Raw genomic sequence first — 17,402 nt, forward strand, 5'->3', positions numbered from 1 at the left:
TCCCTCAGCCTCAAGGGGCCTCGGGATCTGAGCCGCACTGGATCTCCGCAGGGGGCTCCCAGTTCACTCTCCCCATGCCCAGCACCCCTCCAGCTGCAGGGACAAGGGGCAGGAGGGGATGGGCAAAGCCACTCGCCACCCACCCCGGGGGGGTCACTCAGGTCAAACTGGGAAACCAGCCAGAGAATTTGGAGCGCCGAGTGCTGGGCAGCCAGCGTCACTCCCACTCTATCCCCCCTCCCCCCCACCCCCACCCCCCGTCACTCCAGCACCTGGATCTGAACCTTCCCAGACCTTCCACACAAGTTACAGGGTCCCCAAAGACAGCTTCTGCCGAAAGGGAAATGCTACCTCCCCAAGGATCTGCTCCAAAAACGTGGCCAGCCAACGAGTAAAACCTGCCAACAAACTTTGACGTCTTCGCTCTGTGCTTTGCATGGGCTGAGCTGAGACAGGGGAAAGCACTTCACGGTGCCCAGCCGGGGCCAGGAAGGCCAAGCATCCTCCCATGACCCACCCTGGGCACCTCACAGGCCACCTAAGGACTTTGTTCTGGCTACTCCCCCAAATCCACATTCTTTTCCCAACCACTGCAACCCCGATCCCATAGGAAAACCTGTGTTAATCTAACAAAAACAATGTACTTAAGTGCAATGTGGGATCCTGGATTGGATTCTAGAACAAGAAAAAAAAATGAATGGAAAAAGTAGCAAAATACAAGACAAATCTGAAATTAGATAATACTATTGTACCAACGTTAATTTCTTAGTATCGACAAATGCTCTGTGGTTATGTAAATGCTGTGAACGTAAGGGGAAACTGGGTGAAGGATATGGTGAATTCTCTTACTGTTCTTGCAATTTTTCTGTAAATCTAAAATTATTCCAAAATAAAATGTTTATTTAAAAAAGAAGAGGGCTTCCCTGGTGGCGCAGTGGTTGAGAATCCGCCTGCCGATGCAGGGGTCACGGGTTCGTGCCCTGGTCCGGGAAGATCCCACATGCCGCGGAGCAACTAAGCCCGTGAGCCATGGCCGCTAGGCCTGCGCGTCCGGAGCCTGTGCTCCGCAACGGGAGAAGGCCACAGCAGTGAGAGGCCCGCATACCATAAAAAAAATAAATAAATAAATAAATAAATAAATAAATAAATAAATAAATAAATAAAAAAGAAGAAAAGAAGAGAAAAAAGAATAATGCACCTCTTTGGAAAGACACAGCCGATGAGTATGGTCACGTGACTTGGAAAGAGCTATATGTACTGGGTTTTATCCCCCATTTGTCCCCCAGGGTGGAGCTTCCTTGTGCAGTAAACAACCTACTCAACCATACATGGCCATGACAGCACTAAAATTGCACCTGCCTTCCATCCTGAGAAAGCAGCTTCTCCAGGACAACTCAAGCAAAATTCTTCCGGAATTAGGTCCACTCGACTCCCTCCTTCATTCCACATGCACCCATTATACACCACTTGAATACCTGGCTCTGGGCTTGGTACTGCTGTGGATACAAAACAAGGAAGACAAGAAGTTGCCCCTGAAGAACTTGTGACCTGAAATGAGAGTGACTCAGGGACCTTGAGATGGCCCTGATCTGCCGGTGGCTCTGGGGCTGTGAGGATAGGCCAGGGTTGGCAGGGGAACAAGATAGGGAGTGAGGCAGCCTGGACAACAGCCACCAGGTGTCTGCGAGGCTAGAAGGGCAGTGGCAGTCTCTGTGTGCTTCCAGCGCAGCGGCCACTGCTCTAAGCCCAGGCTGCTGGTGACTCTATTGTTCCCCCACTTTACAGATGAGAAAACCGAGGCCCAGAGAAGTTCATGAATCTGCCCCAGATGACGCAGCACACTTGTAACCACTACACTGGAAGTGAATGTAGGTCTCCTTGTCCAATACCCTCATTTTACAGATGGGGAAACTGAGGCTCTTGTGCATGAGACCAAGGCCAAGATGCAGCGGCCCCGGCCTCCTGTCCAGGCCTCTTCACCTTTTCTTTTCCTTTTTTGTTTTTTTGTTTTGTTTTGTTTTTTTGCGGTTCGCAGGCCTCTCACTGTTGTGGCCTCTCCCGTTGTGGAGCACAGGCTCCGGACGCGCAGGCTCAGCAGCCATGGCTCACGGGCCCAGCCGCTCCGCGGCATGTGGGATCTTCCCGGACCGGGGCACGAACCCTTGTCCCCTGCATCGGCCGGCGGACTCTCAACCACTGCGCCACCAGGGAAGCCCTTCTTTTTTGTTTTTAAATATCTATATTGAGACATAGTTTGCATATAATAAATGAATCCATTTAAAGTGTACAATTCCATTCATTTTCACAGATACGTACACCCATGAAATCTCCACCACCGTCAAGATGCCAAACGTCAGAGAACATTCCCATTTTCCATGGAAGGTTTCCTCGCACCCCTGCGCAGTCCATCCCCCCACCCCCTGCACCCTCACATGGAAGCTCTGAGCTGCTTTCTGTCATTACAGCTTACTTTGCATTTTCCAGCATTTCACATAAATGGAATCACGGTGTTCGGCCTCTTGCACAAGGCTTCTTTCACACGGCGTGTTTTTGAGACCCATCCGTGTGCTGTTGCATGAGCCGTGGTCCATCCCCTTTCGTCAGTGAGCAGCGTTCCATCCAGGGATGTGTCACACTTTGGTTATTCATTCAGTCAGTCCTCTTGTAACCACACTTTGCAAACTCAATGAATCACAGAAGCAGGGGGGCCTCTGGGCGTGCATAGAGGGATCACAAAGTCCACCTTCATCCAACCCCGCCTCTGCACTTCTGGTATCCATTGCTTGGTTCACTGCCCGCTAAGCAGCCCTGTTCACATACCTCCAGTGACGGGGAACTCATTCCCTTAGGAGAGAGTCTTTTTCACCCTTGGGCAGCCGGGCCTGTTAGAAAACCCTTCCTCATTTTCAGCCCAATCCACCCCCTAGATTGTGCCCACAGAGGTCCTAGGACTTATCCAGGGGCTGCTCAGATCAGTCACCTCCCTCCTCCCCACCACAGGCCTCAGGGTTCCCGAAGTACAGCCTCCACCCAGTGGTGTGCTGGTAAATGTTTAACCTATAGCCCTAGTTCAGTTATCTCTGCTTGTGTGTAACACTGCATGATATGACTGTATCAAAATGCATTTATCCAACCTCCTGTTAATGCATATGCTTGAGGCTTGCGACGTTTGCTCTACAACCAGTTCTGCTGCAGGTATTTGTGGACTCCTGGAGCTGGTGGGTGAGTTTTCTCCAGAAGCGGGACAGCAGAGCTGTAGAGCATCTACATCTTTCACCCTAATACAGAGTGAGAAATCATTTTTCAGGGGTCCTCATGGTACACACCTTCGGCCACATTTGGCCTTGTAAGACTTTATACTTTTTGCCAACCTATGGGTGTGAACTGGCATCTCACTGCAGTTTTAACTTATATTAACTTGTTTCTGGTGATGTTGTGCATCTTTGCAGGTATTTATTGGACGCTGGTATTTCCTGTTCCATAAATTATCTTTTCGTATCTCTTGTCCATTTCTCTACTTACTGATACTTATTTGGAGACGTTCTTTGTATATTCTGATTTTCTTTTTTTTCTTTACTATATTATCGCATTGCTTCTGTTTATTTATTTATTTATTTTTGGCTGTGTTGGGTCTTCGTTGCTGCATGCAGGCTTTCTCTAGTTGCAGCAAGCAGGGGCTACTCTTTGTTGCGGTGCACGGGCTTCTCATTGCAGTGGCTTCTCTTGTTGCAGAGCATGGGCTCTAGGCACGCGGGCTCCAGTAGTTGTGGCATGCAGGCTCAGTAATTGTGGCTCACAGGCTCCAGAGCGCAGGCTCAGTAGTTGTGGTGCACGGGCTTTGTAGTTCTGCAGCCTGTGGGATCTCCCCGGACCAGGGATCAAACCCATGTCCCCTGCATTGGCAGGCAGATTCTTAACCACTGAGCCACCAGGGAAGTCCCTGTATATTCTGATTTTCAAACTTAAATTTGCTATATGTATTACAAATCTTTTTTTTCCAGTCTTTGGGATGTCTTTTAATCAGCTGTGACTTTTAATGCACAGATTTTCACTTGGATGTAGTCTAATTTAAATTTCTTCCCTAGAGACATGTGCCTGTGCAGTGAGTTTTGCTTACGAAGTCCTTCCCTACTCCCAATTTCATAAAGACGTTCTACCGCATTTTCTTCTAAAACTTCTAAAGTTTTGTTTCCCATATTCAGGTCCTTACACACTTGGGATGGATTTTAGGGTGTGGTAAGATAGGATTTCTTCAATTTTCGCGAGATTAAGGATTTAATTTGTCATCTCCATGACCAGTTGTTCCAGCACCATTTATTGAGGAGAGCTGCCGGCCTCGTCCCCAGTGAGCTGCAGCCAAGCTGTCTCATGGCAAGTATGTCTGTATGTGTGTGAGTCTGTTCTTGGTCTATTTGTCCACCCTGGAGTCAGCATCACACTGCTTTAATTACTGAAATTCTATATCAGGTCTTTATATCCAGCAGGGCAAATTCTCCTCTCTTGAACTTTTTCCAAATTGTTATAATTGTCACTGACCATTTGCTCTTTCATAGAAATTTTAGAATCAGCTTGTCAAGTTCCAAGAAAAACTATGTCAGGATTTTGATTAGAATCTCACTCAATTTATACAGGACTTTGGGGGAGAATTGAAATCTTTGTAACATTCAATCTTCCTACCCATTAACATGTCATATTTCTTCTTTACAGCTTTCAATAAAGTTTTATAATTTCCCCCAGAAAGGTCATGCACTTTTTTTCTTTAGATTTATTCATTGATACCTTATTACCTTCAGTGTCATTGTAACTAAAACTTTTTAAAATCGCATTTTCTGTTTATTGCTTATATGTAGGAGGATGTCAAACGTTTCAGATTGAATTTATGTATATGACACCTTGGATGGAAATTCTTATTATAATTTACCTAGAGTTTACCTATAGAGAGCTACTAACAAGCCTAAGACCGTCTTTGTAGACAGTCTTGTCTGTGGAAAATGACAGTCTTATTTCTTCCTTCCCAATTTTTGTAACATAATTCCTTAGGTTGAATAGAATCATTGATGGCAGGCGTCTTTGCTTGTTTCTGATTTTTAAAAGAATGCTTCTAGTGTTTCACCACTGAGGCTCTTGGCAGATATTACTATCATACATTTTTATCAGTTAAAGAAGTTTCCCTGCTATTCTCAGTAACAACTGTTTTGTTTTGATCAGATGTGTTTAATTTTATTGAGTGCTTTTTTTTTTCTGTATCTATGGAGATCATGTGGACAAACATTAATACACACTGACCCGTGAATTCTTTCATAAACCTAACTTAGTCGCTCTGGGGAATACTGCTGGCTCCCAAGAGCCATTCTCCACTTCTCCTTTGTAAGGACAGAGCTCCAAGACTTGTAGCCAGCCCCAGGCTCACCCAGCCGAAGAGCACGACTCTCAGTGTCCCCGGCAGCAAGGTGTGGCCCCATGATTACGTCTTGGGGGGAAAGGGTAAGTGTGGAAGTGGTGAGTGCAACGTCCGTTACCATCTCCTTGAAGGCTATGCCACATGTCCTGTACATCTTTCTTCCCTCCTCACTGGCCAGGAAGTAAAAAACACTGGTGCAATCCTGGATGTGTGGGGGAGGATCGATCGGAACCACTCACCTCTGGATGTGAATGGTTGTCTTCTTTAAGCCACTGTGTTTCGGGGTCATTTTGTTATAGCAGCTTAAACTAGACCCTAACAAATGCAGTCATGATGATTGTCTTTTATATGTTGCTGGCTTCATACTGCCAATATTGGTGGGGGGGTGGGTCCTAAGTTCATCGGTGAGATTGGCCAGTAATTTTCCTTTTTCACATTGTCTTTGCCTTTTTTTTGGGGGGGGGGTGTCAAAGTTAGACTAGTTTCATGAAGCGAGTTGGTGATATTATCTTTTTTCCTATTTTTAGAGAGGTATGGATAATGTTGAATTATCTCTTCCTTGAATATTTTGTAATATTTGTAAAGCCCTCTGGGCCTGATTTGGGATGATGTGGGAGGAGGAAGTGGTAGATTTAAACTACTAATTCAATTTCTTTAATGGATATAGGGTTATTTGGAATTTATATTATTTCTTGAGTCATCTTTTATCTATTTTTCTAGAAATATTTAATATATTTTTCTATTTTGCTTGGGTTTTCAAATTCACTGATATAAAGCTATTCATAGTATTACTTTATATCTTTTTAATCTCCACTTTTCAATTTCTGTTATATCCCTTCTTTTCCTGCTAATATTGATTATTTTTGCCTCCAACCTTTGCTCTTAATTCCTCCCCAAATTTGTTAATTTTATTAGTCTTTTCAAAGAACCAACTTTTGGCCTTGTATATCCTTTCTACTATACAATTTTTTCCACTTAATTTCTGTTCTTATCTTTATTATTTCCTTTCTTTTTTTCCTTTGGGTTTATTCTACTGTTCTTATTTTAATTCTCAGTTTTGGATGCTTAGTTCATCAATTTTCAGCCTTGGTTTGTTCCTCATATAAGTTCTTGAGCCTATAAATTTTCCTCAACTACTACTTTAGCTGCCACCTATAGGTTTTCTGTTTTGTTTTGGTTTTTGTGGTACACGGGCCTCTCACTGTTGTGGCCTCTCCCATTGCAGAGCACAGGCTCCGGACGTGCAGGCTCAGCGGCCATGGCTCATGGGCCCAGCCGCTCCGTGTCATGTGGGATCTTCCCGGACCGGGGCATCGAACCCGTGTCCCCTGCATCGGCAGGCGGACTCTCAACCACTGCGCCACCACGGAAAACCCAGTTGTTGTTTTTTTGATTGTGGTAAAATATACATAACATTTACCACAACTTACACTTTTGATAGGTAATATTTTATTGTGTTTTAGTTCTAAGTATCTTAAGATTTTCCTTAGGATTTTTTTAGATCAATGAGTTATTTGAGAGTGTGTTATTAATCTTCAAATGTTGGGGAAAGGGATTTTGTTCTGTTTTGTTTTGTCTTCCTAATGGTATTGTGGGCAAAGAACATGGACTGTATCACACTGATTTGCTTAAATTTGTTGAGACTTGCTTTCTGTATGACCTAGTATGAGGTTCTTTTTTCATAAATATGTAGACAGTCAGTGTTCTATATGTGTCTAATGAATCAGAGATGTTAACTGTGCTGCTTAAATCTTTTATATCATTACAAATCATTGCTTTCATTTGTCTCGCTTGACCTATCAGCTGTTGAGAAAGATATGTTAACTCTCCCACTATGATTGGTGAATCTGTCAATTCTCCTTGTAATTCTATCACTTTTTTTTTTTATTTTTGCTTTATAAATCTTTAGGCTATATCATCAAATGCTTACAACTTTAAAATTATTAAATCTTCATAAAAATTTTAACCTTTTATCAAAATAGCAGCCAACATTTTCTAAGTCTTTACTGTATTCTGGCACAGATCTGGCACTCAGTAAATTGTTATAGAAATAAGAATTTTTAAATTATATTTTAAATTTAAAAAAAGAAAACCCATGGGGTGGGGGTGGCCTGGGTGTCTCTTTCAGGACCCCTGGAGGCAGCCCTGGGAACTGGTCTGGGTGGAGGCTCACTCAGCCTTGGTCAGCCCCAGACTCAGCATCACAGCAGGGAGGTGTCAGAAGAGGGGTGGCCAGGGACTTCCCTGGCGGTCCAGTGGCTAGGACTGCGCTTCCACTGCAGGGGGCACAAGTTCAGTCCCTGGTCGGGGAACTAAGATCCTGCATGCCGCAGGGCGTGGCCAAAAACTAAATTTAAAAAATAAAAAGAAGTAGAAGAGGAGTGGCCAGCCCCGGGCAGTCCCCAGTGACTGGAGTCTGGTCCCCAGCCTGGCACGGTCCTCACAGAATTTCAGGGGTCAAATTCCTCAGGGGCTGCTTCAAACAGATGCTTTTCCCGCCCCTGGGCCCCAAACCAGCTCTCTCTGCCAACCGCCTCAAGCTACACTTCAGTTTATCAGCTCCCTCCTTCCTGCTGGATGAGTCAAGTTCAGGCCCAGAAGGCTCCATGAGGGCAAGGCCAAGGCACAGGGAGGGGATTTTCTCCCAGGAGATTCTCCACGAAGTCCTGGATCAGGAGTGCGGACCCCTTTCTCCATGAGGGGCTCTCCTTCTGCCCCTGGGTCAGGTTCTGTGTCCCAGACACACCCAGAGACCAAGCACAGCCAGGCTGCTATTGCTTCCCAGCCCTCAGACCCCGGGAGCCCTCCCTGCATTCCCCCCAGGCCACCCTCCGACTGATGGATTAGGGAGAACCGCTTCTCCTGGGGCCCATGGGGGGCAGCCTCCTCCCCCTCCTCACACACCTGCTCCTCAGGGTGCTGTCTTGGCCTTTCTCTGACACCCCCTGGGGCCCCACGCCATGGGCTCCATCGCCGGCCCCAAAGTATGGCTCCTTGGTCTTGCTCCACTGCCTGCCGGAGATACCCCACCCCCACCCCAGATGCCCCGCTGGTCCCTCCAACTCAACAGTCTCCCCCATCTCCCATCCCAGTGCAAGACAACCATCCCAGTCCCCTGAACGGGGGCCTAGACAACATTGTTTTTAAGCTCTTAAAGTTTTTCATTATTTTCATATTTTCATATTACCTTTGAATGAGTAATACATTCACATGTTCCAAAAGGCACACAAGAACTGACCATGACAAATCATGAATCAGCCTATCGTCCAGCCCGGCCACCCAGTCCCCTCCTAGGAGGCCACCTCTGTGGCCATTTTCTTATGTGTCCTTCCAGAGATATCCCAGCAGAAAAAAAAAGCATTCTTTATTTCCTTTATCTCACCCCAAAAGGAGGCACACGATGCCCGGTGTCCCGTACATTGCTGGTTTCCCTTTACTATTTGTTTTGTTTTGTTTTGTGGTATGCGGGCCTCTCACTGCTGTGGCCTCTCCCGTTGCGGAGCACAGGCTCCGGACGCGCAGGCCTAGCGGCCATGGCTCACGGGCTTAGTTGCTCCGCGGCATGTGGGATCTTCCCGGACCGGGGCACGAACCCGTGACCCCTGCATCGGCAGGCGGATTCTCAACCACTGCGCCACCAGGGAAGCCCTCCCTTTACTATTTACCTTCAAGTTTGTTCCGTGTTTGCTTATAAAGAGCTTCCTCATTCATTTTTGCAGCTGAACAGAATTCCATTGTTCCGGCATGCGGGAAGCGGTCTGATTAGTTCCTAGTGAAGGATGGCTGGGGTTTCCCCCGACCTGTTGCTCCGTGTATAACAGCGTGCGTACACCGTTTCGCCAGCTGCGAGTGTCTGGAGGCCGCTGGCGGATGGAGTGTGTCATTTGTGTCAAATCCCCTCCTCGGGGGCTGGGCCCATCCATCCTCCCACCAGCAATGAATGAAAGCTTGTTTCTCCACGTTCTCATCAACAGTCTTTTAGGTGACTTTCTTATGTTTGATATTCCAAGAAGCCAAAAAGGATATAGCAATGGCGTCTTAATTTGCGTTTCTTTTAATCCGAGTGAGCATTTTTGCAGAGCGTTGAAAGCCATTTGCATTTCCCTTTTCTGTGAACTGTGTTTTCATACCCTTTGCCCATTTTCTCATTCCGGGTGGGTCTTTTTCATTGATTTGCATTTTAGGGGAATTCGCTCTCTGTCACATGAGTTACAACCATGTTTCCCCAGATTGTCACTATGTTACTAATAGTGGCTTGAACCACGCAGACTTCTTCATATTCTTGTCATTCAGTCCATCCAGTCTTTCTTTTCTTGTCTGGCTTCTAGGTTCTTTGTAATTCTTAGAAAGGCCTTTGCTACCCTAAAATTGCATTCCTAGAACCTTCTTCTATGATTTCTTCTTACTGCCATTGTCTAGCTTTTTTTTTTTTTTTTTTTTTTGGCTGCATCGGGTCTTCGTTGCTGTGTGCAGTTTTTCTCTAGTTGCGGTGAGCAGGGGTTACTCTTCATTGTGGTGCACAGGCTTCTCATTGCAGTGGCTTCTCTTTGTTGCAGAGCACGGGCTCTAGGCGTGCAGGCTTCAGTAGTTGTGGCATGTGGGCTCAGTAGTTGTGGCGCAAGGGCTTAGTTGCTCCGCGGCACGTGGGATCTTCCCGGACCAGGGCTCAAACCCATGTCCCCTGCATTGGCAAGGCGGATTCTTAACCACTGTGCCACCCGGGAAGCCCTTGTCTAGCTTTTTATGCTTGATTGTCCTGCTGCACCATGTGAGGTACGGATCCTACCTTATGTTTTTCCAGACGGCTACCCCTTGACTGACATCATCTACCCCAAGAGTGTATTTTCTCCCCACTGACTGAAAGCGGCCTTCATCTCATGCTATGTTCGCCCGTGTGTTTAGTTAGCCTTGGACCGGGCAGCAGCCCTGGGCTTTCCCTCCTCTCAGTCCCAGCATCCAGGGCCTGGGGTCCTCCCTCCTGAACAGTTCCTGAATCCACCTCCCTCTCTCACTGTCCACCTCGCAGCTTGGCTCAGAACTCCGCATTTCTCCCCAGGAGTGTTCAGATATGTCAGGGTCAGTGCTGGGGGGAGTCTTCCGACATCTCAGTGGGACCCTGTTTTCCCCGGAAAAGGCCCACTCCCAATCTGTTTAGGGCGGGAGAGTCTCCAGGCTGGTCCTCACGCATCTTCCTCCTCCATCACTGCCAGGCCAGATCCCCTGAGGTCTTTCGCTACCCATTCAGTGTGGTCTTACACCCGCCATTCTTTCTGCCAAAACTCTGTGCTCCTCTTCCTGCCTGGCCGGATTCTACTTCTCCCCAAGACTCCACCATGAGTGTCCCCCCTGGACCCCAAGCTCCCACCACTCACCTCCCCCTCCTCAGCACAGCCCCTACACTTACATGGACAGACAGGAGCAGAGACAGCCAGCCAACCTGCTTGTCAGCCTTCAGGCACCCACACGAACTGCACAGCACAAGCCAAAGTACAGACAGGCCTTTGCCCCAGAGGACAGAGGCCAGGAGTCTTGGGGCAGCTTCTCCACTCCATCCAATGCGTGCCCCCGTCTCCTTTTGACTCTCAAAATCCCTTCCCTCCCCCATGGACCCCCGGGCCATTTAACCCCTCTGCCCTTGCCTATCTCCTTGTCCTCCAGCTCTGCCCCTTCCCATGGGTGTCCTGGGTGGGCCAGAGGCTCTGACACTAAACAGGAAAGGGGAGGGGAAGACACCTTCAACAGGGCCTGGCCTGGGGGGTGGGGAGGTTGCTCCCTGCCCACAGGTCTCCAGTGCCATGCCAGGCTGACATGCACTACTCAACACATATTTAATAACTCATCCTGGGTGCTGGGCCCCGGGGACATGCAGTGGACAAAGACAAGTCCCTGCCCGGGAGAGCTCACAGCCGGCAGGGACACAGACTAGAAACAAGATAATAAATATAAAGATAATACCAGTGATGAAAGTGCCATGAAAAAATAATAAAAGAGGCCGGGGAGAAGAGAAAGACACAGGAAGGAAGAGGCAGACTTGATTAGAAACCTGGCTGAGCTCTCAAAGATCCCGGGAAGAGCACATCAGGAGGGACCTGCCAAGGGCAAAGGTAAGGAAGAGCTCGGAGTGTTCTCAGGGACAGCAAGAAGGCCTGTGGGGCTTGAATGAAGCGCACCGGGCAGAGTGGCCCGCAGGCCTGGAGGCGCCAGGAACTGCTGTGCATTCAATCTGTGAGCAGGGAAACCGGGGGATCCGCATCTAGATGGCGCCCTCTGGTGGCCATGTGAGGAATAGACCGTAGTGGGACTAGGGCAGAAGCTGGAGACCCGGTCGTCACTGAGGTGTCCAAGCAAGAGGGGATGGAGGCTTGGACCACCGAGGTGGTGGTGGAGAATGTGCAAACTGGCTGCACCCAGGGTATATCCTGTGGAGTCTACAAGATTTTTTGATGGAGTCAAGGAGGGTGCCAGTTTCATTCTTGGCAACTCGGCAGGTGGAAGTGCCATTTAACCAGGAGGGGGTGACTGTGGGAGGAGAGGGTTTGCAGGAGCAGGAATTGAGGCTTCCATTCTGCAAATTCCGGTTGGGAAGCCTGTTGGACATTGGGATGCCAAGTGTGGGGCTGGATGATGTGTCTGGAGCAAGGAAAGAATCCAGACTAGAGACAGAAGCGTGGAGTTCTTCAGATGCAGATGGTATGTAAAAGCAGGAGGTCCGCCAGGGAAGGGGCACCGCTCAAACAGGCAGGACCGAGCCGGAGCCCTGCAGCCTCCACGGGCTGCCTCCTTCTCTGCCTTGAGCTGCATGACCCAAGGAACTGGGAGGGGGGCAGAAGGCAAGGAAACCCTTTCCTACCGCACACTTGCCACTGAGTATGAAACATCTAGGGGGGCATATCCGTCCCCCTTCTGGGCTTTCCCAGCCCTGCCCTCACCCAGCTTCGGGCCACTCACTTTGGCCTCCTGCCCACGCCCGCCTTCCCCTGCCTCCCTCCGCACCCCAGCCAGCAGCCCATTCTCAGATCACTCTTCCTGCCCAAGTTACCCAAAGCACCCTTAATTTCTTCCTTCTTTGCCTTTCCAACCACACACTGGCTGGGCCCCATCCGGGGACCTAGACCTCCAGACCCACCCAGCCCACGCATGGGCTGCACACTGCGGATGGAGACAGTCCATTGGGGCAGACTCCACCTTCAGCCTCAGCAAGTCCCTGAGCTCTCAGCCATCCCCTTGCTGAGCCCTAGAAGGTGCTCTTTCACACACGCCCCTGGCCCTCTGACCACCACTTATTCAGGAACCACAAACCCTCTCCTTCAGGTGACCTCAGCTTCCATCCCACTCAAACCCAGCCAGAGATGTGTCCTCCTCCAGCTTCCCCCTCACCCTCTCACAGGCCTGGAACCAGCCGTGTGATCACACCCACCTCCTCCACTTGCTGGAGAGCCGTCAGAGGGAGGCTGGTGCGGTGCAAGCCACAAACACTCATCAATATCAGGGACGCTGTGGCCACGGGGCCCACTTCCCCTTTTCATAGTCTATCCCTCTCATCTCCTCCAGGACGCTGCTCTGCTCTTTCTCCAGCTACTCCAACTGCTTTCCCACATTCACTCATTCCCACATCCTACATCTTACAAGGAAACAGCCCTGAGGCTTTGTTTCCATGCCCCCCACACACACACACACACAGCTGCCACCCACCCATCCAAGCCAACTCCTCGCCTTACCTCTTAGGAAACCCCTCACCCACTGCAATCTGGTTTCCCCTGTGGCATAGCTGGAGCAAGACCAGACCCAGACGTTAATACACAAGGATGAGGGGTCCAGGGACTGGGCCAAGGAGGCTGGGGGACCAGAGACCCCAGTGAGCTAAATCGACATACTCGGGTTCTTCCACAGTCCTGTCCTTCTGGAGATTGGCCTACTTCTATGGATTAGGCCATGCTCTCCAAAGGTACCAACAGGGCTCCAAAACTGATCGCCCCCCACCACCCCTCTGTTGAAACCACTCTCTCAAAGGTCACCTGGGACTTCCAGATTCCTAAACGCAAAGGCCACTTCTTGATCCTGGATCAGTCATGTTTTGGTGCAGGAACTAAAAAACACTCTAGGTATCTTCAACAGAAAGGGATTTAAGGTGGGGAATTGGGTGCTTAAAAATCACAGGAGGTACTCTCTGAGTGGGTGGGTCTCCAGGAACGACTCCCAGAACACTGCAGAACTGACCAAGGGGAACTGCTGCCAAGGCCACGAGCAGGAAACTTTCCAGGCTGCGTGTCACAGGGAAGCACAGTGCAGGGAGGGTCAAACAGAAGGCAAGCAAGCCCTCCAATGGCTCAATCACAGGCCCCATTCTCCCAGCCTCTCTGCATCGTGGGGCTGTGGGCCACTCCCTCCCCTTTTAAGTACTTTTTTTTTTTTTTTTTTTTGGCCTCGCGGCGCAGCTTGTGGGATCTTAGTTCCCCAACCAGGGATCAAACCGGGCCCTCGGCAGTGAAAGCACAGAGTCCTAACCAATGGAACGCCAGGGAATTCCCTTAAGTACTTTTTAAACACTTGCCTTGCATTGGCTTGCCCTCCTTTGCCCCGGCTCCATGTGTCAACAGACTCCACTCCAGCGCCGGTAACAGAAACCCAGCAACAGGGGTTAGAACAGGCAGGGCCTTATTGCCTCATTCAGCAAAACGTCAGGAGGAGGCAGCCCAGGCCTGGAGCAGCAGCCCCGCGATGCTGTCAGGAGCCTGGGCTCATCCTGTGTTTCGATCCCATCATCCTTAGCACTTGTCCTACATCTTGTGCTTGTTGCTGTGTAGCTGCAAGATGGTGGCCGCACCTCCCAGCCTCACAATCACATTCCGAGTGGCAAGACAAGGAAAGGGTGTGGGGGCCCAAACTCACTCTCCTAATGAGAATTTCCTTTTATTAAGGAAGGAGTACCCTCCCCAGAGGCTTCCTCATTGGTCAGAAAGGGTCACATGGCCACCCTTGGCAGTAAGGGAAGCTGGAAAATAATGATAGCTTTTCAGACTCTGTAGTAGAGGAAGGAGAAGAGGAGATGGATCGGGAATTTTTACTGTTTTTAATGATTTTAATGAATTTTTAATGGTTGCCAATTTTTAATGTTTGCCATAGCCATAAAGGGAATTAGTTGTCCGGGCTTCAAGCATTGATGGATCCAGAAGCTCAAATGATGTCATCCAGACTCACTCTCTCTTGCTCTCCATCTCTCCACTCACTGTCTTCCGCTTTGGCTTAATTCTCAGGCTCCTTCTGGTAGCACAGGCAGCTCCAGATTTACGTCATCTTCACAGCTAGAAATCACACCTGAAAGTTTTGTTTTCCTCATTGTTCCAGCAAAATTCCCAGGATTGAATCTCATTGGCCCTGCTTTGGTCACGGGACCACTGTTGAACCAATCACCACAGTCAGGGGATGGAATATTATTAGCTGGACCTAGGTCATGCCTTCTCCACCCCCTTCCTAGAGCTAGGGATGAGGTCAGCCTTATAAATCACCTGGACTGAAAGTGGAGGTGTGCTAGTCCCAAAAGAAAGCAAAGACCCTCTCTGGATAAGGTAGAGCAGATGCCAGGTAAGCACAAACTGCAGATGTCTCTAGATCCTGACCTCACCTTCCCTGACCTCTCTCCTCCAGTTCTTCTACCTGTCTAACCTCATCCTCATCTCTGGGCCCTTCTTCCAGCTTGGACCTCGTCACACTGTGCTCCGCAGGGATCTGAGCTCAACCCTTTTCTCAGTCCAAAGCCACCATGAACTCACGCAGTCCCGTAACCTTGTGGACATCTACATGGTGATGACACCAGATGCATGTCTCCAAAGCAGATCTTGCTATGGAGCTCCAAATGTATCAATCGACTACACTATGTCATGTATAAATACTTATAACATACACATACATTTGTAATATGTAAATACATACCACAAATACACATAACACAAAATTCACTCTTAGCCATTTTGAAGTGTACAGTTCCGTGGTATTAAGTACATTCATAATGTGTAGCCAGCACCACCACTCATAGCTCTTTTCATCTTGTAAAACGGAAACTCTGTCCCCATTAAACAATGACTCCCCATCCCCCTCCCCCCAACCCCTAGCAACCACAGTTCTACTTTTTGTCTCTGATTTTGACTACTCAAAGTACCTCATATAAGTAGAATCATATAGTATTTTTTTGGCGGGGGGGACTTTTTTCACTTAGCATCATGTCCTCAAGATTCATCCACGGTGTAGCATGTTGCAGAATTTCCTTCTTTTTTTTTAAGGCTGAATCATATTCCCCTGCATGTATAGACTACATTGTATTTATCCATTCAGCCATTGATGGATACTTGGGTTGCTTCCATATTTTAGCTATTGTGAATAATGCTGCTGTAAACATGGGTATACAAATGCCTCTTTGAGACTCTATTTTCAATTCTTTGGGGTCTATACCCAGAAGTGGAATCTCTGTGTCATACAGTAATTCTGTTTTTAATTTTCTGAGGAACTGCCATATGGTTTTCCACAGCAGTTGTACCATTTTACTTTCCCACCAACAGTGCACAAGGGTTCCCATTTCTTCACATCCTTGCCAACACTTGTAATTTTCTGTTTGTATGCTTTTTAAAATAATAGTCATTCTAATGGATGTGAAATGGTATCTCATTGTACATTTCTCTAATGATCAGTGATTTGAGTTGAGCATCTTTTCATGTGCTTATTGGCCATTTGTATGTCTTCTTTGGGAAAATGTTTATTCAAGTCATTTGCCCATTTTTGAGTCGGGTTGTATGTTTTTCTGTTGTTAAGTTTTAGGAGTTATCTGTATATTCTGGATATTAATCCCTTATCAGATATATGATTTGCAAGTATTTTCTCCCATTCTGTGGGTTGCCTTTTTACTCTGTTGATAGTGTTTTTTCTTTAATGCCCCAAACTTGTTAATTTTCATGAACTCCAATCTGTGTATTTTTTTCTTTCGTTACCTGTGCCTTTGGTGGCTTATCCAAGAAATCATTGTTAAATCCAGTGCCATGAAGATTTTGTCCTATGTTTTCATCAAAGAATTTTCTTGTTTTAGGCCTTACATTTAGGTCCTTGATCCATTCTGGGTTAATTTTCGTATGTGGTGTTAAGTAAGGGACCCACTTCATTCTTTTGCGTGTGGCTCTCCAGTTTTCCCAGCCCCTTTTGTTGAAAATATTCGTTTCCCCATTTTTTTTTTTTTTTTGCGGTATGCGGGCCTCTCACTGTTGTGGCCTCTCCCGTTGCGGAGCACAGGCTCCGGACGCACAGGCTCAGCGGCCATGGCTCACGGGCTTAGTTGCTCCGCGGCATGTGGGATCTTCCCGGACCAGGGCACGAACCCGTGTCTCCTGCATCAGCAGGCGGATTCTCAACCACTGCACCACCAGGGAAGCCCTCGTTTCCCCATTGAATGGTCTTAGCCCCTTTGCCTGCTTTTAATCTGTCTTATCGAGTCCTTTTTTCACATAATCATCAGAGCAGCCTTTCTAAACTGCAAATCAGTGGTAGGATTGGCTCCCAGCTCCCCACATCTGGCTGTGTGCCTCGGGGGTGGGGTTACAGAAACTCTCTGAGTCTCAGCCTCACTCATCTACAAAACAGGATCACAATGACCATCTCAAAGGGATGTGGTGAGGAGGGCTTGAGACAAAAGACTTGAACACCCTCTGTGGTGTCTGGCACGAGAGAGATTTCCTACCAAGGGTGGTTCCTTTCTTAACTTCCTTATTACCAGTCAGGTAAGATAAGAAATGTACACTGTGTTCTGGCATGCGAAGCCTCTCACAGTCTGGCCCCCATTTTTTTTTTTTGAGGCTCATCTCCCCGCTCCCCACTGAAGCCACATGCACAGATTCACTCACTTAACAGCATAAGCTCTGGCCCATGGAGGCACGGAGAGGTCACCCGCTCAGCCTCACCTCCTCAGCCCGCACACGCCTTTCCCACCACTTGATGCTCTTCCTTCTTTTGCCTTCTCTCC

Source organism: Kogia breviceps, chromosome 12, assembly GCF_026419965.1.
Source record: "Kogia breviceps isolate mKogBre1 chromosome 12, mKogBre1 haplotype 1, whole genome shotgun sequence".
NCBI lineage: Eukaryota > Metazoa > Chordata > Mammalia > Artiodactyla > Physeteridae > Kogia > Kogia breviceps.